The 25,116-nt window shown below is 45.3% G+C and overlaps 1 protein-coding gene across 2 annotated transcripts in view; it reads left to right on the forward strand.

The window, feature by feature from the left end:
* The window catches only part of ATPSCKMT (ATP synthase c subunit lysine N-methyltransferase), a 58,030-nt gene extending 33,226 nt beyond the window's left edge, over positions 1-24,804 (forward strand). The window contains exon 7 of one of the 2 annotated variants that reach the window (XM_006111036.4): positions 24,324-24,804. The gene's annotated coding sequence lies outside the window, so the exon portion shown is untranslated. Of the gene's footprint in view, positions 1-12,041; positions 13,165-24,323 lie in introns of those variants that run through there. The other variant, XM_006111035.4, reaches the window with a different exon arrangement.
* The last annotated feature ends 312 nt before the right edge of the window (positions 24,805-25,116 follow it).

Here is a 25,116-nt window from a genome sequence, read left to right on the forward strand (position 1 = left end):
CGAGAAAGGCGACTTAAGGAAATCCTGTTTGATAAGGCACTGATGCCTTCTACTTCAACAGGCTCCTCTGCTTCAGACCCCACTATGGAAAAGTGGAGGGCTCCTTCCCCGACTGTGCCTTCCCCAAAGAGGAAGAGAGCCTCTCCTACTAAGTCCCTGCCAATAGCCCCGCAATCGCGGGGGAGCGCAGGAGACAAGCCGGGTGCCTCTGGTTCCAGGGCAGCCCGCGCACCGGCAGCAAAAAAGCCATCAGGCACATCCAAGCCTTGGCTGCCGCTGGCACTGCAAGCACCGGAGGAGCCTCTTAAAGGGCCAGCTCCGTCGGCACCTACGCTCCCGGTGCCGACCCCACCAGCCTCTGCAGTCACTCCTCCTCACAAGGAGCTGTCCTCAGCACCGTGCGCACTGGGAATGCATGCTACGGAGCAGATGCCTGCCTCTTTACACACAGCTGAGCTTACAACCCTGCAGCCTTCATGCCAGGAGCAACTACCACCGCAGCCTCCTAAAGCAGCATCCAGATTGGATGTTCAGGAGCTCTCTCTTTCACCCTCTCCAGAGGCATCCCCTCACCCATCTACTCATGCTGACGACAATGTGGGACGCAGGAAGCACTACAACCGCAGTGCATCACCTCGTCGTCATTACCATAGGGACCGCAGTTGCTCGCATCATAGGTGTTCCATATCTCAATCTCCTTCCAGACATTCCCCAATGCACTCACCACGGCGCACGTACTATGTCAGGCACAGCAGCGCTAGGTCTTCTAGACACTCGTCACCTACAGCCTCTGACCGACATTACTTGCGCTATCATACTCGCTACTATGGCGAGTCCTCTTGCTATAGCCGGTCGCGATCTCGCCATAGGTCACCATGCTCCTGCCGATCTATCAGCCCATGTTCCATACACTCCAGACCTCAAGAGCAGTCTTCGCTCAGGCCTGCATTGCCTACACGATCCCCAGCCCTTCAAGCACAGCAATCCGACCCGGAGGAAGGACAACTATCTGAGACAGAACCAGACATGTCCCCTGATGCTCACTCCTCCATGCCCTCACCAGATGAAGCTGTAACTCCGGCCGAAATGTCAACCCCTGATGATCTCAAGGAGTTCCAAGACCTTTTTAGACGTGTAGCACAATCCCAAGAGGTACAATTTACTGAGACCCAAGGGAAGCAACATAAACTGTTCAAAAATTTACACCCTTAGCAGCAGCGGAAGATTGCCCTACCGATAGATGAAGCTATTATGGAGGTGGCTGAAGAGATATGGCAAACGCCAACATCAGTACCACCTACTAACAAAAGGGTGGATAAGAAATACTTCGTACCATCCAAAGGATTAGACTTCCTTTTTAATCACCCCCAGCTGAACTCACTGATCGTCGACGCAGTCTGCCATAAGGCAAAGACTCCTCACTTCAAGAACTCCTTGCCTGATAGGGACTCTAAGAAGCTAGATTCATTCGGGCGTAAGATCTATTCTTCCTCGACCTTACTCCTTCGAATTGCCAACTACGCTGCACTCCTATCAAACCATAATTTTGACAACTATTCCAAGCTCCCGGAACTCATGCAGCACCTTCCGGACAGCAAGAGACCTCTTTTGAAAGCTGTAGTTCAAGAAGGATTCGTGGCGTGCAGGACATCTCTCCAAATCGCCGCTGATGTAGCGGACACCGCGGCGCGAGCCATGGCAACGGGTGTCGCCATGCGCAGAGCCTCATGGCTGTTGTCGGCAGGAGCTCCTAAGGAATTACAGGCCAAAGTCGAGGATTTGCCCTTCGATCGGCAAAAGCTGTTTGCCTCCACAACTGACGAAATTCTTCACTCGGGGAAGGACTCGCGTACTACCCTTAGAACTTTGGGTATGTACATGCCGCCCTTCAGGCGAAGGAGATACTACCCTTTCCAAAGGAGGTACGATTATTCGTCATATAAGCAACAGCAACGCGGACCTGACCAACCCAAATTTTGATAGTGTCCGCAACGCAAACGCCAACAACAGAATCGCCCACCAGCCCGGCCTGCTTCTAGGCAGCAGGTTTGACTCCTGTGTCAAGGACTCGAACATGCCTCCAGTGGTCATTACACAAAAGCCTGTTTCCAGCATATTCAATCATCGGCTGAAGCCCTTCCTACATCAGTGGGCCAGCATTACGTCGGACCGATGGGTCTTAGAGCTGATAGCATCAGGCCTCTCGATTCTGTTTACTTCACTTCCCCCCAATACTCCTTCCACTCCGGCCCGTGTCGTGGACCCATCTCACAGGACCGTTCTTCGGAAAGAAGTCCTCCACCTTCTAAGCATAGGTGCCATAGAACGAGTCCCAAGGGAGTTTCGGGGAAGAGGCTTTTACTCCAGGTACTTCCTGGTTCCCAAAAAGTGGGGGGGCTGGAGGCCGATTCTCGACCTCAGAGGTCTAAATCATTTCATCCACAAGCAGCGCTTCAAAATGACCACGCTGGTCAAGATCATACCAGCACTAAACAAAGGAGACTGGTTCGCAGTCCTAGATCTACAGGACGCATACTTTCATATCTCAATACATGTAGCACACAGACGATTTCTACGCTTTGTGGTAGGGGACGACCATCTCCAGTTCAAAGTACTCCCATTCGGCCTTGTCTCGGCACTGAGAGTGTTTTCCAAAACGCTGGCAGTCGTAGCAGCCGACCTACGCAGAACAGGAGTCACAATTTTCCCCTATCTAGATGACTGCCTGATCAAAGGTCACACTTACGCAGAGACCTCCCACATGGTGACGGTCACTCGGGCTCTGTTCGAATCCCTTGGCCTTGTTGTAAACATGGAGAAATCCCGACTACAACTGACACAGACCCTTACTTTTATAGCAGCTCGGCTGAACTCCCTCGAGGAGCGAGCGCATCTACCGGTCGAGCGTTTCTAAGCCATAAAAGACTTAGTAAGAACAATCTTGCAGTCCCCAATAATACCAATCCGTGTATACCTACAGCTCTTGGGTCATATGGCAGCTACTACGATCATCGTGCGGCACGCAAGACTACATGTGTGGTGCCTGCAACATTGGCTGACCGCGGTATACAATCCCATCAGACACAGTATTCTCAAGGCCGTGGCGCTTCCCGCACGGGTCAAGGAATCCTTGCACTGGTGGACCGACCCCAGCAACATGCTATCAGGAGTCCCGTTCCACGCGGCTCAAACATGAAGAGAGATAACCACAGACGCGTCTCTCATGGGATGGGGTGCTCACATGGGCACCGAAAAGGCCCAAGGCCGCTGGTCCTCGGCGGAGATGCTGCTGCATATCAACCTTCTCGAGCTGCGAGCGGTATTTCATGCATGCAGGCAGTTCAAGAGGCACATAAAAGGCACAACGACAAGAATTCTCACAGACAACATCGTTACAATGTACTATGTGAACAGGCAAGGGGGTGCTCACTACTGGTCTCTTTGTGCAGAGGCGGTTCGCTTATGGAAGTGGTGCATTCAAAACGACATCTTTCTCGTGGCTTCATATTTACCCGGGGCGAACAACACCATCGCAGATGCGCTGAGCAGACATTTTTACCAAGACCACAAGTGGGAAATTCGCACGGACGTCCTCCTACCTCTTTTCCACCACTGGGGTCACCCGGCGGTAGATCTCTTTGTCACGCGCACCAATGCGAAATGCAGAGCTTACTGCTCCAGAGCAGGAGTGGGCGTTCACTCCCTGGGAGATGCGTTTCTTCTTCACTGGGGACCATCACTGTTATATGCATTCCCCCCTGTTGTACTCATTCCCAGGGTACTAGAGAAGATTGTCATAGACAAGGCACGAGTGCTGCTCATAGCCCCTGCTTGGCCCAGACAGCCGTGGTATTCAACCCTCCTGCAGCTGTCGACGCATTCACCGCACCGATTTCCTCACCTACCAGACCTGCTGTCGCAACGGGACAGCTTCCTTCTTCATCCAAGGCTGGACACCCTACACCTAACAGCCTGGATGGTAGATGGTTCAGCACGTCCAAGATGCTTTGCTCAGATCAGGTAAAGGGCATCTTGCTATATAGCAGGAAAGACTCTACCAGAAAGACCTACCTATCTAAATGGTCGAGATTCACACGCTGGCACGCTCCTAAGGACCTGGATCCTCTTATCTCACCACTGAATGTCGTACTCGAATATATTCTCCAGCTGCAGGCTACTGGTCTGTCCATATCATCGCTTAGAGTTCATGCAGCAGCAATTGCAGCCTTCCACCACCACATCGAAGGGAAGTCAGTGTTTTTCCATCCCATGATGACAAGATTCTTTAAGGGTCTCATTAACCTCAACCTACCATACAGACCCCCGCCACCTGCATGGAGTCTTGACCTGGTCTTAGATGTCTTAACACGACCACCATTCGAACCCCTAGCAACTGTACCGATGCCCGTCCTTACAATGAAAGTACTCTTTCTCCTCGCTATAACATTGGCACGCAGGGTGAGTGAGCTCGCAGCACTGATGTCATCACCCCCTTATACAGTTTTTACTAAGGACGCTGTAACATTGAGATCTCATCCAGCTTTTCTACCAAAGGTCTGCACTGAGTTTCATATCAACGAGCCAATCGTTCTACCATGCTTTTATCCAGAACCTCACACGTCGCGGCATGACGCTCTCCTGCACACTCTGGATGCCCGTCGGGCACTAGTATTCTATATAGATAGAACCCGTGATATTAGGAAAACGGACCGTCTTATTGTTTCCACCTCAGGGCATTCCAAGGGCCAGGCCTTATCTGCCCAACGCATTTCGAAGCTCGTCGTCTCTTGTATTACGACCTGCTACGACATTTGTAAGAAGCCACTTCTATCACAGCCCAGAGCCCACTCTACGCGGGCAATGGCTACGTCAACGGCCTTTGTCAGAGGAGTCCCTCTACGTGACATATGCCGCGCAGCTACTTGGTCCTCCAACACGACTTTCTCCAGGCATTATGCGATCGTGCAGCACCTGGCTTCCGATTCAGCCCTGGCCTCAGCAGTGCTGCCAAACCATCAGAATTGTGATTCCGTAGCCCACATCTAGTGGATTACTGCTCCGGAGTCACCAAACGTGGAGCACCCAGGGGGACTACCCAAAGAAGAAAGAGAGGTTACTCATCTTCGGTGCAGTAACGATGGTTCTTCGAGGTGTGTCCCCATGTGTGCTCCACGACCCGCCCTCCTCCCCGCTACGGAATCTCATTAAATTATCTCTTGCAGATGGGCAGTGAGAGGAACTGGCGGGGACCGGGTCACGCGCGACTGTTCAAAGGCGCAAAAGCTGCTCGCGCACGTGCGACCCGGTTGATAACAGCTCTGGCAAGCTCCGATTCGCGGTGCCGGGACCAGCCCGACACCAAACATGGCGCACCCACGGGGACACACCTCGAAGAACCATTGTTACTGCACCAAAGGTGAGTAACCTCTCTGGACTGGCCTGGCCTGGAGGGTGGTGAGCTGGGAGGGTTGGGTGCAGTGGGGCTCTGGAAACAGGAGACTGGTGCTGAGAGGTCTGGTGCTGGTGGGCTTTAACAGGTGAAGGGCTGGCACTGAGGCATTTGGGATGGGGGCTGGCACTGCGGGACTCTGAGGGCAGGAGGCTGGCACTGAGTGGGTTGGGTGCAGGGCACTCTGGGATCAGTGGCTGGTGCGGGGGTGGGGGTAGTAGAGGAGTGGGAGGGCTCTAGAGGTTAGGACCGGTAATTTTTTATTTGCATATTCATCATTTGTATAACGAATATGCAAATATGCCAATAAAATGTTGCTGATCTGCCAAAAGTTTGTGAATGGGTTTTCTGGTCTCCAGTATCTAAAAGGTTGGGAACCACTGGACTAGATGATCTCCTGTGGTCCCTTCCATTCATACAATTCTATGATTCTTTGTCGGACTGGCCATATTCCCTGCTTTTAAAATGGGAAAATCCTTTAGATCAGGTAGACTCTTTCAAACCAGTGGAACTTTTTCAAGGTGCTCACAGTATTTAAGCATATAGTTTACTCTGCATTACATGTTACTTTACTTTAGTGTTCAATGACATGGACCATACAATATGCAACATAATTTGATCAATAGAGTTGACAGTACTTCCTTTGATTGACATGGGCAGTAACATGTGGGAGTAGCTAGACATATATTTGTTTTTTGACATTGACATTATTTCACACTTCTACACAAGAACATTGATTGCATTAATAGTTATAAGAGCACTAATAACATTGCTTGGCCATGTTTCTTAAAATGTTCTCTCGTGGTCTTTTAGAATCCATGTTTTATTCTGATAAGCATACATTGTTGTAATTCATAATAGATTAGTTTTTAAAACAGCTTAGAAATTGTACTGATCAGACTGATGAAGTCAACATGTTTTATGCTTCTGATCTGCACGATTGGTCTGATAAAGAGGTAAACAGGAGGAAAGACAAGGAATTTATAGACAATTGTTCTTTATTTTTAGCAGACTTTGCTCTCTGTGGCTTGTTTCAATGCATGATACTGCCATGTAAAAGGGATTATTATGTTAACACATTCATATGATGAAAATGTAAAAGTAATCCAATGCAAGCACATTGGCCAGAGAATAAGCCAGTGTTACTGAGTTAGAATTTCTGATAAGCAAAGAAAGAAAAACTGTACAAGTCTTTTCTCCCCTAGATGAGCATGCATCATTCCCAGTAATGCTAAAGGTATGTGCATGTATGCATTGAAAGAAAATAGAACCATTAAGTGGAAATAGGTGCTGAACAAGACAGCTGGAGTGCTAGCAGCTAAAGAGTTAGTTCTCAGCTGCATAACAATAGTACTTAACAATTATATAGAACTATCCATCTTCAGAGCACTTTCCAAACTTTAATTAAATCTCACAACATGCCTGTATGGTAAATAGCTGTTACCACCCCTGTTTATAAACTGGAAAACTGGAGCAGAGAGCTTAAGACACTTGTCCAAGACCGCCAAAGGAAATCAGAGGCAAAGCCAGAGTTAAAACTTGGAAGTTCTTTGATCCTAATATATAAACTCGTGTCACTAAATCACATCTTTATGTTTAATAGTGATAGAAATGTAGCCGTGTTAGTCTGGTGTAGCTGAAGCAAAATACAGGACTATGTAGCACTTTAAAGACTAACAAGATGGTTTATTAGATGATGAGCTTTTGTGGGCCAGACCCACTTCCTCAGATCAAATAGTGGAAAAAAATAGTTACAACCATATATACCAAGGCGTATATATACGCCTTGGTCTCAACAAACAATCTAGTTATCTTACCCATTACAAAGATAGCTTCCCCAATTATCACCTCTAATATCATTAGCTCAGAGACATCTACCCCCCCCCCCCCCCCGCATCCCCCTTCGGTTCTAAAATTTGATTTGTCCTTTTCATATGTGTTCATTTTTTTAAATTGTATCCTTTGGTATATATGGTTGTGACTATTTTCTTCCACTATTTGATCTGAGGAAGTGGGTCTGGCCCACGAAAGCTCATCATCTAATAAACCATCTTGTTAGTCTTTAAAGTGCTACATAGTCCTGTATCTTTATGTTTGGCATAGTGACCTCATTATTTCCAAAGGTGTCTCCTTGTTTTCCCTTCTTTTACTCTCTCTTTTCCCTCACATGCTGCATGTCAAGGCAATCCTCTTTAGTGACATAGGCTAGAAGTGTGTTTGTCTGGCATTCAGTAGGGTCGCACCTTTTCCCCTTCAGAGGCTGATATGGATCTGTCCAGCACTCCTAACTTTTGTCAACCCAGGAAACTCAGGACTCAGATTTGGCAGCATTCTGCTTTGCCATTATCAGAAGCAGATTACTGTGTTGTGGGGTCTTGGGCCAGAGCAAGTGGGGGGAGCCCTCCTCCCCCCGCATTCCTGCCAGGGAAATGGGGTCAAGGCACACATCCCAATCACCTGCCTAGAGCCCCCACACCTCCAACCCTCTGTATTGACTCCTGTACCCCTCCCACATGCCCATCTACCGCAATCCCCTGGCCTAAGCCTTTTGGATTCCACCCCACACTTAAGCCACGTCTACACTAGACCTGGAAAGTCAGGTTAAAGTATGCAACTCCAGCAACATAAAATTGGTAGCTGGAGTTGGTTTACCTTAAGCTGAGCTTGGTGCCTTCCCCACAGCAGGAGGCCAACAGAAGCAAATGTTCCCATCAGCTTTCCTTATTCATCATGGCTGCAAGGCGTACAGGCACCAGCTGGAGCTGCCCTCAGTGGTCGATTTACAGGTCTTAACTAGACCTGCTAAATCAAACGCCAGGAGAACAACCTTTGGGATGACGAGTGAAGATGTGCCCTTAAAATTTCTTACAGGTACTGTCCTATCTCACATCCTCAACCTGCTGCTCTAAGCCAGTATGACAGTACCCGTAAGACATTTAAGTTACTTTCACCTCTGATTATAAGTGTACGTGATGGGCAGAGAATTGATTTCGTTTCCATGAAGAAGCTAATCAGTTCCCTACCATCCTCTTTTGTTGTGCATTGCTTCCTTACTCAGTAAAAAAATAATAATAATTGTTTAATTTTGGGAAAGTTCATATTTAGAGAAATAAACGTCAAGTTGTTGTATTGTCTTTTTTCTCTAGATCGATTAGTTACATCTGATAATCCCAGAAGATTCCGTATATATCAATTTAGTGATTACTTTGTAGGTAGGTGGCTTCAGCATTGTTCATTATAGTTTTGTGTTAGGTTAATCAAATAAGCATATTTCAAAAACAAAAGTGTGTATTACCACCAGAGAGGGAGATGAGTGCCACCTAACAAATATGAAGGTGCTGAGTAATATAAAAATATCACTTCTAGAAACATGCCTAGAGGACTTTATTGGCTTTTTGGATAATTTAATCTCAAAACTACATGGGTTTGTAATAGCACAATTGCGGATCCTGTCTTATATTGTATTAAACATTTTATCCTTTATTAATATTTTTCCCAAGGACAAGAAATGATTGTCTTAATCCACAACAAGGGAGATTTAGGTTAGACATTAAGAAAAATATTTCTAACTATAGGAGTAGATAAATGCTGGAATAAGTATCGCCATCACTGAAAGTTTTCAAGAAGAAAATGGACAAACACTTGTCATAGATGGTTAATTTTTACAGTCCTACCTCAGCACAAGTGGCTGGATTGCACAGTTTCAGACCTACATTTCTGTGATTCTATGAAATCCATCCTCACTTTCTTGTCCAATTATCTTGAGACTTTGGACCAGATATTTTGCCTTTAAAAACAGTATTAGTGATACTAGTCCCATTTAATGCTTCATATTCCTGTCTTCTTTCTGCAAATTAGATGTATTACATTTTCACTTTATTATCTTCCATTTCTTCAAGCTATCCTTTATTAACACATTTTCCCATTATAGTTTAAAAAGCAGAACATTAAAATACCTATTATATATTTTGAAGAGTTTGTTTGTTTGTGGATTTGTTTGTGCAAATAGGGTCATACTTTGGGATTATCTACAGATAAACAGTCCTGCCACTTAAATTAGCTGAATGCACTACTTTTTATGCCAGAATATGCTGAGTAAAAGGTTTTAATCAGTGTTTCTCAAATGGCGAACCATAGCCAATGGGAGCTGTGAGGCTCTGTGGCTGCGGAGCTGGTAAGTAAACAAACCGGGGTGGCCCGGCAGCAGCTTTCTCAGAGTGGGTCTATGGACTACTTTGAGAAACACTAGTTTAAATAATTATTCATTGGAAAAAAGTCATGACTATTATTATTAGAATTAATAAAAAATATTTGCTAATAACATTCAAATCGAGTCACCTATTCAACTATTATTTTAGTGCAAAGAAAATTTTTACTGTTGCAAATCACAAAATAATTCAAAGAAGTTACAGAAAGAGTAATGGAAGCTTTACGAGTTTCTGATTAAAATGTACTATGTATGGTAATTATTCAGTAAAATGAATAGTGTTTGAAGTTGAAATCCTACAAATTTAAAACTGGTCTTTTACTTCCTTTTTGCAAGCACATTAATAAAAGATTATATTATGTATGTTTCATTTCTTGAACTTTCGTATGTGTGTAATCTACACAAAATTGTCCAGTCAATGATGGGCCTCACCTCACCAGAAAATTTATTTCTGCTTGGAGCACTAACAACTAAATTGTAATTGTGTGCAAGATAGATACTTCATCTAAAATACAAACAGCTGCATTCCAAGTTTACATTTCTTTGCAGATGCTTGTATACTCTTTTGGCTTCCCTTTAACTATCTTCTTGTACAGCCAGCCAGTTAATTAACTTTTCTTGATGTTTATACAAAGTGAGACAAAAAACTAATCAAAATAATATGTTCTTTAAAAAGAAAGCATGCCACCTTGTGAAATGAGTTTCCCTAACCACGCAAGAGATTCAGACAATAAAACTGATGTGTAATGCACTTGGACTAACTTTACATTGTTAATATTCTGAATAAAGTTATAGTTATAACTCACTGAGAGGAGAGAAATGTGTCCAACAAAAATGTTTACTATGAAAATACAGTAGTAGCATAGTTCCCTCTAAGGTGCGTGCCTTCACAGCTGCACACAAAAAGTTCTGGGTCCGTCCACCTCATTTGCAGAGCTGTGCAGTAGCACTCACCATTCACTTTCCTGCCGGAAAGTGAGTGGTGGGTTCCAGCTTGGCGGAACGCCATGCAGCCCAGCTACTAGTGTACCATAGCTGGAACCAGGCCATGGTGAGGCTGTCCCTGCTGGGAGCCATGTGGTTGAGCGAGGCTGTTCCGGGCCTGGGGCTGCTGAGTGTTGGGCAGGGGCAGCTCAGGCTGGGGCCAGAGCTGGAGCCGTGTGTCAGGGAGTGGCCTGGCCAGTTCCTAGTCCAGAGAAGGTGCTCTCCCAACTGTAGCGGGACGGTCTGCACTCTCAGAGCTGGGAAGACACTAGCCTGCAGCTCCCAGCTCAGGAGCAGGGTGGGATGTGGGCAGCCTGGGGCTGGCAGAAGTGGGCACTGACCTATTGTGCCAGGGGCTCGCAGGGAACTTCCCTTCATGAATTTCACTGATGTTAAATGAAAGAAATCCTGTGTTCAGATTTGCTGGTGATTGTTTTTAATAAGACTTTGCTGCTTTGCTGGTGATTGTTTTTAATAAGACTTACATTTTTACAAACAACAAAGTTTTAAAATCAGAAGAGTATCAAGCCTGTTTATAACTCAAGATAGCTAAAAGCTATCTTTAAATTGTATAAAAAGAATGCCTTTCGTGATACCATTCAAAAGTGCATTCCTTAAGGGACACTGTTTCAAGGAGAAATGGAGAGAGTATGGTTTAGAAGGTAGAACAAGATACTGGAAATCAGGGCTATAATTTTTTTGTTTTAGTTTGCTCTTTGTATTCCTGTGTGAATGTGTTTGCATGCGTGCGAGAGAGACATTTGTTAGTAACTGGTGGGTGCCACAGTGACACACATCCGAACAAGTGCACATGACCTCAATATTGGTGCACAAGACAAAACTCACTCAGCTCATGGATGGAAAATCTTAGAGGGAATACTGAATAAGTGTCCTTTGTTGAGTCAAAATGGAATGCCTAGATCATGCCTTAGGTATTTGACTATGATAATGGAAAAGTTTGCTCAACATTAAGGAGATGATTATCCTGGTTTGATGCGAAAATGTAGAAAGAAAATCTAAGGAAATATAATCCTCAAGAGCTAGCACATTTTTTACGTAAAATGCAATTCACTTATACATTAATTCTCTGCAGCAAGGCATATCTGCAATCAGTTCTTTTGTCTTAATTTGTCCAATTATAATGTAACAGCAATTTCAGACATTTTTGTATTGAATCTTCAGATGCTGATGGATGTGTGAATTCAGACAGTGTAGTGAGGGGATGCAACTTCATCACACCTGAAAGAAGTCTCCTGTCATCTGTAGTTAATCATGTGGATTTCAAGTTCCACAGGGGAAAAATAATTCTTGACGTGATAAGTGACTGCTAGTAAAGTATACTTATAACTCTGGATTTCCTTAGTCAAGTCTACATGACAATCTTAAGTCAACCTATTTTAGGTCCTCAGAGGAATGCTTCCAGACAGCGAAGAGGAGCTGTCAGGGCACTCAGCACCCCCATGAGAACCCAGCTGCCCCTGGCTCTTGGGTTGCCTTGCCTAGGACTGTTGAATAAAAGTGTGGACTGTTGATTTTGCGGTGAGACCATGTTTTACATTATTATGTAATTCAAAATAGTCTATTTTTGCCACTTTTACCACTTTTTAATTTCTCTTATATTACCCTTTCCTAGCATGTGTCTTCCTTCCCCACTCTTTTCTCATATGGCTGAACCATGAAAAATCCATGTGGAAGCAAAAAAACGTCATCTCTTCAAGTTCATCACATAAGCAACTCAAATGAGAAAAAAAGACAAAATTACATATCCTGGGTCATTGCTCCATACCCTGGTGTTGCCATTTACACATTGCTAAACATTACTGCTGGCATGTTGCATTCCCTTAGCACTCATTTTATAGCGGTATAAATTGCTATGTAAGGGACAAAATGGAGGAGAAGCACGCCTGCTGTATCTTTGACTACTGAAGAAGTTTCTTCATCAAAGGAGTTATTAAATCTTATGTAAGGTTAGACCGACCAATATCATAGTTCAATGAGAGATTCACTGTCCCTTAAATATTTGATGCTGTGAGAGTTAAATGCTCCCTCAGCACAAAATAATTGAAATCAGAGCATGTTGTCACCCTCAAGTCATCTATCCCATCTACAGTATCAGATGGAGAAACCTTATTAAAATAATTCAGAGTCCCTGGATGGCAAATTCAGAGAGTCATTGAGGAGAGTAATTAGGAAGTTGTCTCAAATATACAATTTGCTCTCTGTGTCTGAAGTGTATTGAAGAAATAATTGAAGATATTATTGCAAATCAAGTTTAATAGTCCCAAAAATGGGTTGCAGAGTAGTTCCTTTCTCTAGTGATAAGACTGAAGAATTAAGACATCTCATTACAGCACGAGCATCATGATATTTTAAAAGGTACTGTTTCGCTATCTCAGTGTTTTTCTCTTGTGCAGAATGCCATTTTGCTGCAAGGTGTCACCTAGCACAGGTGTGCCAAGGAGAGCAATGATAGTGATGGTGATTTACAGTCCTAACAAAGGGGAAAAAAAAGTAGTCCAGTAGCAGCTTAGAGACTAATAAAAAATAAAGGCGGTGGGAAAGGGTGGAAGAGGGGAGGGGGAAAACTGGGAGGAGGGAGCTGGAAAGGGGAAACAAGGAGTTGGGAATAATTCTTGGACACACTGGGTGCAGGTGAAAACAAGCAGAGGATTTATTGGTTCACACAGCTGGTGGAGTACTCATCAGGGGTTAACCTGATAAGCACTAACTTAACCAAAACATACTTTAGATTATATAGGTAGCAGATGGACAGAGGAGAAATACTTTGATAGGTCTAGCAGCGGAAGTGAGATATGCCCATAAGCCAATGGTCTACAACAGTTACACAGCATCTCTGCCCATTACCAATTTAACATGTTATCACTAATACAAATAGTTATTCCTAACAAGCTAAATAAGCCAACATAAACAAAAGCATGTTGATGGTCATTTTGTCGGCCGGAAATATAATGCATCTCCCGTGGGAGTGGTATTGCCTTGGCGTAATCTTTAGGATCCACGCTTATTTTCTAGGAACAAAGCAGACAATAAAAAACAATCCCACGTGGTTGTTTGGTACCGGCCTTATCAAAGTGAGGCCGTTTTGGAATGTGGTTGCCAGGGGAACAAGGGTCACAGTAACTGCTGTACTGTATGCTTCCCAGGGCTGGCCTAATCATTTGAGATTTGAGTTTGTCAGTTCTCAGCAAGATACCATGGACTTCCTCAATATATCCTACACAAGGGGAACAAGGGCGAGGGGAAGCTCAAGGGTGGAGGGTCTCCCAGCACGGCAGGTGCAGGTGCCTTGGCGTCCCCAGGGAGATGGGGAGGAGGGTGTGGAGATTGAGGTGGGGGGTGTGAAGATTGAGGAGGAGGGTGTGGAGGTTGAGGAGGGAGAGGCGGGAGGGGAAGGAGGAGTGGGAGCTGGGGAGTCAGCAGGTGCTGGAGCAGCACAAGGCAGCACGGTCTGCACCAGGATCTGCAGATGGGCACAGATGGCACGACCCTGGGCCAGCAGCTCCCGCCAGAACTCCTGTTCATCCTGCACCCACTGCTCCATGGTGCGGTGCAGGGCCTGCAGTGTTGTGGTGGACCTGCTAAGCCCTCGGGTGCGGGAGGATGTCCTGGGCTGGGCGGTGCGCCCTGCACGCACAGCTGGTGCGGCTGTGGAGAAAGAAGAAAAGTGGTCAGTTCTCCCTGGGGACGCAGCCCAGCCCCCTTCTGCGAGGTGAGGATTGACTGTGCCCTGCACCGTCAGAGCCGCTGTGCTTGCCCAGAGGCCATGTTTGGAATGTCCAGCTGGGAGCTGCCCCGAGACCGCACCCATGCCCCTGTGCTGTGTATAGTGCGGCCGAGGTGGGGGCAAGATGTCCCCTGCCTCTGTGTAGAGGGGGCCTGTGAAGGGAGGGCATCCTGCTGTGTCCCACCCCGGGGTCAGGAGCACGTCAGGTCTCTTCACACATGCGTGTGGCTATCAGGCCACAGCCCCTGTGTGGCACACAACTGGAGCCACCTGCCCAGGGGTGGCACGGCACATGCTCGCATGTGCACAGGTTGCTGCATGATCCATGGTAAGCAAGGCCCATGCGCGTGGTCCCTGGTCTCCCTCCCACTTCCCCACCCTGGGAAGGGGACAGTGATGGCACTTACCTGGTGTAGCCTCCCCGGAAAACCCTGGTGACTCCGCTGCTGGGATAGCTCGGGGGTCCGGTTGGCGTGGCACCCTGCGTGGTGGCTCCTGCTGCTCCTCCTCCGCGCCCTAGTCAGGGCCCTCCGGTCCCGGATCGCTGCCCCCCGGGGAGGCACGGACCATCCTGCCCCCCATGATGCGGTCCAGGGCATCAAAATAGGGACAGGTGTCTGCCTCTGTTGGGGAGCTGCCCCGTGTGGCCCTGGTGTATGCCTGCCACAGCGCTTTAATTTTCATGCGCACCTGCTCCTGGGTACGTATGTGGCCTTTGGTGACCATGGTGGCAGCTATGCGGCCGTAAACAGCGGCGTTCCTCTGTCTAGTGCGGATATCATGGACATTGGAGGCCTCCCTTCAAAGCTAATGAGGCCCATGATCTCTGCACTAGTCCAGAAGGGCGCCCGCTGTCTCCGGCCCCTGGTTGGCTCCTGGGAGCTGGGGACTGGGTGGTGGACAGCTGGCTGGCACTGGCTGCCCGGCTCATTATTCAGCCACTTGGTCAGGGCAGCAGCTGCTGGCAGGCCTGGCTCTGGCACGTGCACTGTGGCCAGAGTCTACCCCTTTAAGGCCTCCAGGGCTACGGGAGAGGAGAGGAGTTTTCCTGGTTTGGCCCAGAATGGCCACCAGGGGAAACTGGGAAGGACTGGACGCCCCCTATTTCAAAATAAGCGTCTACACAGTGTTTATTTTGAATTAGCTATTTCGAATTTGGCGTTATTCCTCACAGAATGAGGTTTACCAAATTCAAAATAAGCGCTCCATTATTTCGAATTTATTTTGAAATAGTGGTTTGCCCGTGTAGATGTTATTAAAGTTAATTAGAAATAATGGCTGTTATTTCGAATTAACTGTGATGTGTAGACATACCCACTGTGAATGGCCTAGAGATAATACATAGTAGCCGTAGGAAACATGGCTCAAATAGTCTCCGAGATGTTAGATATAATTTGCAGAATCCACAGCATCTCACAAAGTCCCTGGAATCCTGTCAAAGCCCATAGAATCCTACAAAGTTTCTCGGAGCTGTTTCATCATCAAATCATTCCTGCTCCTGTCCATAATGAGTTTCCTATTCCTGGACCACACACCATTATTCTATCATCAAGCCAAAGCCCAAGATCCTGTCCATAAACCAAAGCATTGACACTGCCCCACCTATCACTCTCATCAGCAGGCTAAAGCAGACAGCTCATTACATGCTGAGCAGGTATGGACATCCCAGAGTTGTAGCCAGCCATTACAAGTAGCCTAGGCTAACAACAACGTAGGCCCATTGACTGTCTCTTGACTATTGCTACCTCAACCTCTATTCTGAGCTGTGCTTTGGGACTCCTTGATTTGTTTGATCCTCTAGAGGCAGGCATCCTGTGGTACTTGCAAAAGTAGAAGAGCTCTGCATGAAAACAAAAATCCATGTCTTTATGAAAGAGTAGCTAATAGGATACCAACTTGAGAATCGGAGGCCTCCAGTACAGCTGGGAGAAATTTTTCTGCCAACATTTGTTTATGAGAAAAATGCAGGTTTGGCAACACCATAATATTTCATAAATGCATGTGGACATCTCTGAGTTGTTTGTGTTGAAACAAAGCAAAATTTTTACAAAGTCAGAGTTTTACTTTGTCATTTTTTAAAGTAAAACATTTTAATGTTTTGGTTCAGAATGACTCTTTGCTCAGAAATTTCCTTCAAATTTGTTTTTAAATACTATAAATTAAAACAAAATGTTACACTGAAGGCTGGATGAAATAATTTGTCCCAAAACAAAATATTTTCTCAACTTTCAAATTAATTTTTTTTCAGTTTGACCAAAAATAATTTTTCCCCAATTTTTTGGAATTGTCAGAGAACTGAAAAATCCATGATTTGCACAACCCTGTATTGATTGGGTCTGGATTTAGCTTGTACCTGTCCGAGACAGAACATCAGAAATGGCTGCCCTGGAAGGGAGCCATAGCCTGTAATATCTCTAAGGCTGGTATAGGGGGCTTTGTCTGTGAGGTGGAGTGTTTTCCATATAAGGGCATGTAAATTAATAATCTTTCCCTGCTCGCTCCACCCATTGCAGTGAAAGATCAGCCAATGGGCTGACTTGTGCTCAGGCCTGCTACTCCACCCACTGCAGCAAAAACCAACCTATGGGGTGATAAGTTCACAGGCAATAAAACAGGCAGGCAGCCCCTCTCTCACTGGGGATTCGCATCGAGTGAGCGCCTGGCCTGATCACCCAGATGCCTTGCACCCCCTGCTCTTGAGTCTTACTGAGCGTACTCCGAGTTGGTCGACCCGAGTGGAGACAGTTTATGATCGTGTGACTGGTACTTGTGTTCCTGCTGTCTCCAGAACTGGTATAACCCCCTCCCCCCACCATCATCCCTATCCTAATTGATTTTTTAGTTGTCCTTATTGCTTGTCAAGTGACAGTGGTTAAAACGTTACTAAGTTAGTTTATAAATAGTTGTGGTTTAGGTTTTTTACTGTTTCCTTGTATAAAGTTGTGTAAATAATCAGCCCTATGGACAATACCAGTGTTAATTCAACTGTTCCTAACCCCTGGGCAGTTATTGGGAATTATTGTGATTTAGAAAAGCCTCAGGGAATTGTTTTGTGTTGTCTGGCAATCTGTTTAATTTTTGTTCTGATGATTGTCCGGCGCCATCAAAATAAAATCAGTTTGTGCTTTTTAAAACCCCCAGTTGTGGTCTCATCCTTTCCGGTATCCCTTCGAACCTTGTGTATTTCGGGGACTGACAGTACCATTGCACCTTCCTGTATTGATTTGGTCTGGATTTAGCTCTGTAAGTCTTGAAAGGTCTGAACATTTCCTTGGGTTTGGATTTGTGGGAAATCTGGATATTATCAGTTCTGAGCTCACCAGGAATTGCTTTTGCAGATGCAGATTTACAGATGGGTATATGCACGTATATAACTGTCACCTATGTACATCAGAATGTAATGAAACTAGGAGCAGACACAGATCCTGAATCAATATTGCACAATTGCAGTGGTGCTATTTATTCGCTTCATATGTATCTAGGTAATTTAAGACATCCCATCCACCTAGTCCCCCATCCTCTTATGTTGGTATTCTCTCTCTGTGATGTTAATGTGAAACCTCTGGTATAAATATCCTGTTCTATAGTTTACAGTCTGTACTTAACAACGCTTAGCAGAGATCCTTTAGAAATAACAACAGTTTAATTTGCTGGAAAAGTAAAATTATTACAATAATTCAGAGAGAAACTTCATATCATTGGCAAATCTTGTATTTAAAAAAAAGCACTATTTATTGACATTTAATTAAAGAGTGACAAAACAATACAGAGTCCTTTACTGCTTCAGTACTGATTTTTCACAATATTTGTAGCTTACCATATGTTTGAAGTATGGTATAATACTTATGGAGGACATTCAATTTGTTCCTTCCAAGCTTCAATAGATGCAGTTAAGTCTGTCTCTTTTTAGACAAATTGTTAATGAAAAGGTAGCTGAACAATCATTTTCTTCTAATATGCAATTCTGTCTCCTTAAATACAGGAGTTTGACAGAGCTGTTCAGCAGTTAACAGTTTCTCTGTAGTACTGAACTCTGTGTGACCTTCAAACTAACAACTTTAGCATAAAGGGATAGAAGGAGGGGAAATGGCTAAAAATAAACATCAGATTTTTAATAAATGTAATCCCAGATTCCCGAATATTGAAAGGAAAAAGCATTTATCATATTGTTTCTTGATAGCATACAAAGAACTACCTTTAGCACAAAACTGAAAAGGTTTTATGGATTTGTTTTAAGATCTCTGTGGGATTGCTCTATGTGTGGTGGTTTTGCCTTAATGAGAGATTACCAAATTAATTGGAATATGCATTAACACTATAGAAAATAAGAACATAAAAACAGACATAATGGGTCAGATGGAAGGTCAGTCTAGCTCAATATCCTGTCTTCTGACAGTGGGCAATGCAAGGGGCTTCAGATTGAATGAAAAGAATGGGTAATCATCAAGGGATCCATCTCCTGTGGCCATTCCCAGCTTCTGGCAAATAGAGGTTAGGGACATTTCAGAAAATGGTTTTGCACCCCTGCCTATTCTGGCTAAGAGCCATTGATGGACTTATTGTCCATAAGGGTAAGTGTAGACAGCAAAGCTATTTTGGGATACTAGAGGTATCCCAAAATAGCTATTCTACGTCTTTTAAATGCGCCCGTTATTTTGAAATATTTTTTGAAATAATGGGCACACTACTTCGGCACCCATGTATCCCTCATTCCACAAGGGTTAAGGGATATGTCGAAATAACGCATTTTCAAAATTTGGCGCTGTGTAGATGCGCCAAATATTGAAATAAGCTATTTTCAAATACAATTGAAATAAGATATGCAATTACTAGTTCTTTTTTGTAATCCTGATATAGTTGTGGCCTTCATAAAATCCTTTGGTAAACAGTTTTTCAGGCTGACTGTACGTTGTAAGAAGAAATATTTCCCTTTGTTTTAAACCTGCTGCCTATTACTTTCATTTGGTGACTCCCTAGTCTTTGTGCTATAAGAAATATAAAGGGTGTTATTTTCTCTATTTTCTCCTCACCAGTCATGATTTTATAGATGTCTATCATATTCCTCTGGGCTTAGCTTTCTCTTTTCCAAGCTGAAAAGTCCTACTCATCTTAATCTCTCTCCTCACATGGAAGCTGTTCCGTATCCATAATTTTATGCCCTTTTCTGTACCTTTTTCAGTTTTAGTATATATTTTTAAAATGGGGCAACGAGATCTGCATCCAATAGTCTAGATGTGGGCATACCATGTTTTTCTATAGGGACAATATGATATTTTCTGTGTTATCAATTCCTCTCCTAATGATTTCCAACATTGTTAGCTTTTTTTGACTGCCACTACAAATTGAGTGGATGATTTCAGAGAATGATCCATATTGACTCCAAGATCTTTCTTGAATGGCAACAGCTAATTTAGACCCCATCATTTTATATGTATAGTTGGAATTATGTTTTCCAATTTACTTTGCTTTTATCAATATTCAATTTATTTTTCCATGTTGTTGCCCAGTCACCCATTTTTGTGAGATCCCTTTGTAACATTTTACACTCTGCTTCAGAGGAAACTGTCTTGAATAGTTTTGTATCATCTGCAAATTTTGCCACCTCACTGATTACCCCTTTTTCCAGATCATTTATAAATACTTTGAAGAGCTCTGTTTCTAGTAAAACAGAAACAGAAGACCCCACTGTTTACCTCTCTCCATCATGAAAACTGACCATTTATTCCTACCCTTTGTTTCCTGTTTTTTAACCAGTTTCTGAGTCATGAGAGCACCTTCTCTCTTATCCCATGACAGCTTACTTTGCTTAAGAGCCTTTGGTGAGGGATGTTGTCAAAGGCTTTCTGAAAATCTAAGTACACTGTATCCACTGGATCCCACTTGTCCACATATTTGTTGATTCCATTAAAGAATTCTAGTAGACTGGTAAGGCATGATTTCCCATTACAAAAGCCTTGTTTACTCTTCCCCCAAGAAATCATGCTCATCTCTGTGTCTGATAATTCTGTTCTTTATTATAGTTTCAACCAGTTTGCCTGGTACTGAAGTTAGGCTTACCAGCCTGTAATTGACAGGATCACTCTGGGGGCCCTTAAAAAAATATTAGCACATTAGCTATTCTCCAGTCATCTGGTACAGAGGCTGATTTAAAGTCCATGAAGACTGATGCAAAGAATTAATTTTAGTTTCTCCACAATGAAAAAGGTTTAAGGAAGCCTATCTTTTTGTCACTGATAAAAAAGTCAAAAGTTAAATAAAAGACAAAAGCAGATGGTTTTACCTGTTTCATTATATTAAATGCACCTATCCAATCCTCTAAATCAGCAGTGGGCAACCTAAGCTATTGAATGGGTCACATGAGTGACCCTCCTTCATCTCAGTGTATCTCAAGATTGTCATAACCAAGATGGTGTCCCAGGATAGGGTAGTTTTGCAACTCTCTGGCATGCCTAGAATGTGCCAGGTATTCTGATTCTGTAGCAGTGCTTTGATTGGATGCAGAATGAGCACACAGCTCTCGTAGTCTATGTCCGTGGTCACCAACCCGTCGATCGTGATCAACTGGTCGATCGGAAGGGCTCGACCAGTCGATCGCAAGGCATTTGGGGCCCCCTCAATTCTCTCCACCTCCAAGAAGCCCCACTACCTTCCTCCAAAAATGGAGGTAGTGCCAGCTTCCCGTGGGGTGGAGGGAAGTCCGGCAGCTGTGCGCCACTTTGGGGGTTTCCGGAAATGCGTTGCCTGCTCCCCTCCTCCAGGTCTATGGCGTGCCGGGAGGAGGTAGGAGTCCTGGAGGAAGGCGTGTGCTGGGACTTGGCGGGGAGAGAGTGGGAGGGGAGGCATGCACTGGGGCTCCCCTCCTCTGCGGAGAAGGAGGGAGGAGTCCCGAGAGCAAGTGCGTGCTGGGGAGGGGGAAGGAATCCTGTGGGGAAGCGCGCACTAGGGCTTCCCTCCGCGGGGGGGTGGGGTGGAGGGGAAGTGAGGCACACACCGGGGCTTCCCTCCTCTGCAGGGGAGGAGGTAGAAGTCCTGAGGGCAAGCGCGTGCCGGGGAGGAGGGAGGAGTCCTGGGGGGAAACACGCACCAGCACGTTCCTCCTTTGCAGGGGAGGGGAAAGGAGTCCCGGGAAGAGGCTCTTGCCAGAGCTTCCCTCCTCTGGGGGGAAGGCACGTGCCAAGGATTCCGTGCCCCAGCCAACACCCGGTCCCCTGTTCCCACTGGCATTCTGCCCCCAGTGGCACCCTGTCCCCACCCCAGCACCCTGTCCCTTGCCTCCACTGACACCCTGTCCTCTGCCCCAGGCCCTTGCCCTGGAATCCACTGGCCCTCTGTCCCTTGCCCCATTCCCCTGTCACTTGCCCCAGCACTCATTGGCACTCTGCTCCAGCACCCTGTCCCCTGCCCTGGCACCCAGTCTCCTGCCTCAGCACCTACAAGCACCCTGTCCTCTGCCCCAGCACCCATTGGCACCCTACCCAGCACCCTGTCCCTTGTCCCGGTACCCCTGGCACCCTCCCCCAATACCATCTGCCCTGCTCCCACCAGTACAGCTGGGGCCACATTAGTGAGGCTTGTGGGGGGTTTGGAGGGTTTTTTATTTTGCATCTCACTTGTGTGGCCTCAACTGACTTTTCTGTGGGTCAGTGACCCCTGACTCAAAACAGGTTCCCTGCCCTTCTCATAAATAAAGACAGTGCAGAAACTTTTTGTGTTTGACATAGTATTTTATTTAAAAATGAAGCCTGGCCAACAAACCCCCATCTGCCCACAGCATCATAACACTCCTGCACTCCCCCTTCCCCCAGACCCTCAAGCTGAACCTGTCATACACTGGAACCCCATTCCCTGAGTCCCTCACATACCCAAACCCAAATTTCTGCACCCTCATATCCACAAGCCTGTGGCTTGCTTAGTACCCTAACCCTACATCTGACCCCAACACTGGCCTGCCGGAAGCCCCCTCCCCGACCCAGCATCCCCTTCTCTACCTCCTCCTGCATCCAGATTTCTTCCCAGAGCTTGCATCTCTCACCCCTTCCCACACCCAAATCCCTCATTCCCACCCCAGAGCCTACACATCCTGCTTTAACCCAGTGAGGGTAAGGCTAGACTGCAGGGCTGCGTCTAGACTGGCAAGTTTTTCCGCAAAAGCGACTGCTGTCTACACTGGCCGCTTGGATTTGCGCAAGAACACGGACGATCTAATGTAAGATTGTCAGTGTTCTTCCGCAAACACTATGCTGCTCTCTTTCGGGAAAAAGCCCTCTTGCGCAAATGTATTTATTCAAGAGGGCCAGTGTAGACAGCTAAAAACTGTTTCCGATCCTCCGGAAAAAAGCCCTTTTCCGGAGGATCTCTTATTCCTACTTCAAAGAGGAATAAGAGATCCTCCGGAAAAGGGCTTTTTTCCGGAGGATCGGGGCCAGTGTAGATGCTCTTTTCCGGCTTTTCTACAAGCCGGAAAAAGCGGCGGACATTTTTATTTAAATGCCGCGGGGGATATTTAAATCCCCTGCGGATTTCCCTATTACGACCTGGAAAATTAGCATGCCCCTTTCGGAAAAGGGGCCAGTGTAGACGTAGCCCAGCTGGGTAGACATACCCATAGTGAAAGATAGCGTCTGTCCCAAAAAACTTATCGTCTGCATACCCATGCCTACTCAGCTAACTCATCAAGACTTCTGCTTTCCCAGGCTGCATACATTCACGAACTCTTCAGTATATCCTCCCCAGAAAGGGGATTGGAAAATAAATTGTCTGAAAGGTTAATGGACTCTGGGTCTGTAGGCAAATACATCGCTATCAACCCTCTTTCCTTTAATTAGGCTAAGCTGTTATCCTAAGCATTAATCCCAACACACATGCACTAGAACCACATGGGGAGACATTGGCAAATGTAAACACATTTATACTTGGGCAAATCCAACAGTGAGTCTGTGGTATTTTTAGGAATAGAACCCATGTTTCCTGACACCTTTCTCCTGCTCTAACTACCCAGAACATAGTCAGCAAATGAATTTTAGTGATCAGTGTGATATGTTTTTCAGTAATTAGTAAATTCTTCTTTGAATGATGATCCCTGTGATGGGGCCTTCCCTATACTTTATGAACATATGTTTATGAATATGCATAACTGGAAAATGCCTCATGCTAAATAATTCTTGTAAGGTATCATTGGAAAGCTTGTAATCTACTGAATGTGTATATTCTATTTGTATGCGTGTATCATCTCTGTATCTGAAATTGGGAATATTGACTGTCAATTTATTTTCATGTTGGGAAAAGCCTATTGCTAGCTCTCAGTGAAGAATGAAGCCAGACACAATGAAGGAGCCAGACATAGAACTAAGGGTACGTCTAGACTACATGCCTCTGTCGCCAGAGGCATGTAGATTAGGCTACCAGACATAGGAAAATGAAGCGGCCATTTAAATAATCGTCGCTTCATTTAAATTTACATGGCTGCCGTGCTGAGCCGACAAACAGCTGATCAGCTGTTTGTCGGCTCAGCGCGATAGTCTGGACGTGCGGGTGTCGACATCAAAGGTATTTGTCGACCACCCAGGTATGCCTCCTGGGATGAGGTTTACCTGGGTGGTCGACAGATACCTTTGATGTTGCCACCCGCGCGTCCAGACTATCGCGCTGAGCCGACAAACAGCTGATCAGCTGTTTGTCGGCTCAGCGCGGCAGCCATGTAAATTTAAATGAAGCAGCGATTATTTAAATCACCGCTTCATTTTCCTATGTCTGGTAGCCTAATCTACATGCCTCTGGCAACAGAGGCATGTAGTCTAGACGTACCCTAGGAGCCCCCAGACAATTGAATCAGGGAGAACTGTCTTCCTGCAGATGTGATACACTGCTACTGACTCACGTAAACTTGTAACCATGTACCAGTTGCTGAAATCCATCTTGAATTTTGTACTTTTCCACAGACGTGTGTGGGGTGGGGATGGAAATCAAACAAAAGCTTCCTGCCCTAAGGAAATTCCGTATGAGGCAAGGAAAGTAACCAATGATTGTCCTCAGCTGTCTTTACAAACTGCCTCCTCACCCCAAGAGGATACATGAAAACACCTGGAAACAAAAAAGACTGTAAGGGTGGAGGACAACTGCTGGACCAAGTGAGAAAGAACATTTTTGGCCTGAGAAGGACTTTATCTGAAATAAGAACTAGGATGAGAAATGATGATTGGTAACAAGCTCTCTTAGTATATTAAGCTAGGCTTAGATGTTCTGTTTTTATTTTGTTTAGTAACCTACATTGTTCTGTCTGCTATCTCTTATGACCACTTAACTATTACCTTTTACACTTAATAAAATCACTTTTGTTTATTAATAAAATCCACTGTAAATAATTGTTATCTGAGGAGGAGGGGAGAACACAGCTAAGCATATCTCTATTTCGTTGATAAAGGGGGCAAACATTGTATGACCTTGCTCTGTCTAAAACTTTATACAGAGTAAGATGGATTTATTACTAATAAATAGCTAAAGGGCCCAGGACACCTGGCCACTGCTGCTTCTGCAGCAGTGGCCGGGAGCCCTGGGCCCTTTTGAATTCCTGGGCCCAAAGGCAACTGTCCCCTTTGTCCCTCCCTTGTCAGTGGGCCTGCCTGCTTTAGAAAAAAAGAAGAAGAAGAAATGTCTCCAGATTTGTAACCTGAGTGGTTACTCTTTAAAATGCCAAAAAGATTGTTAGGAACCTCTAATCAACGACCCCAAAGA

Source organism: Pelodiscus sinensis, chromosome 2 (assembly GCF_049634645.1).
Source record: "Pelodiscus sinensis isolate JC-2024 chromosome 2, ASM4963464v1, whole genome shotgun sequence".
Classification (NCBI taxonomy): Eukaryota; Metazoa; Chordata; order Testudines; family Trionychidae; genus Pelodiscus; species Pelodiscus sinensis.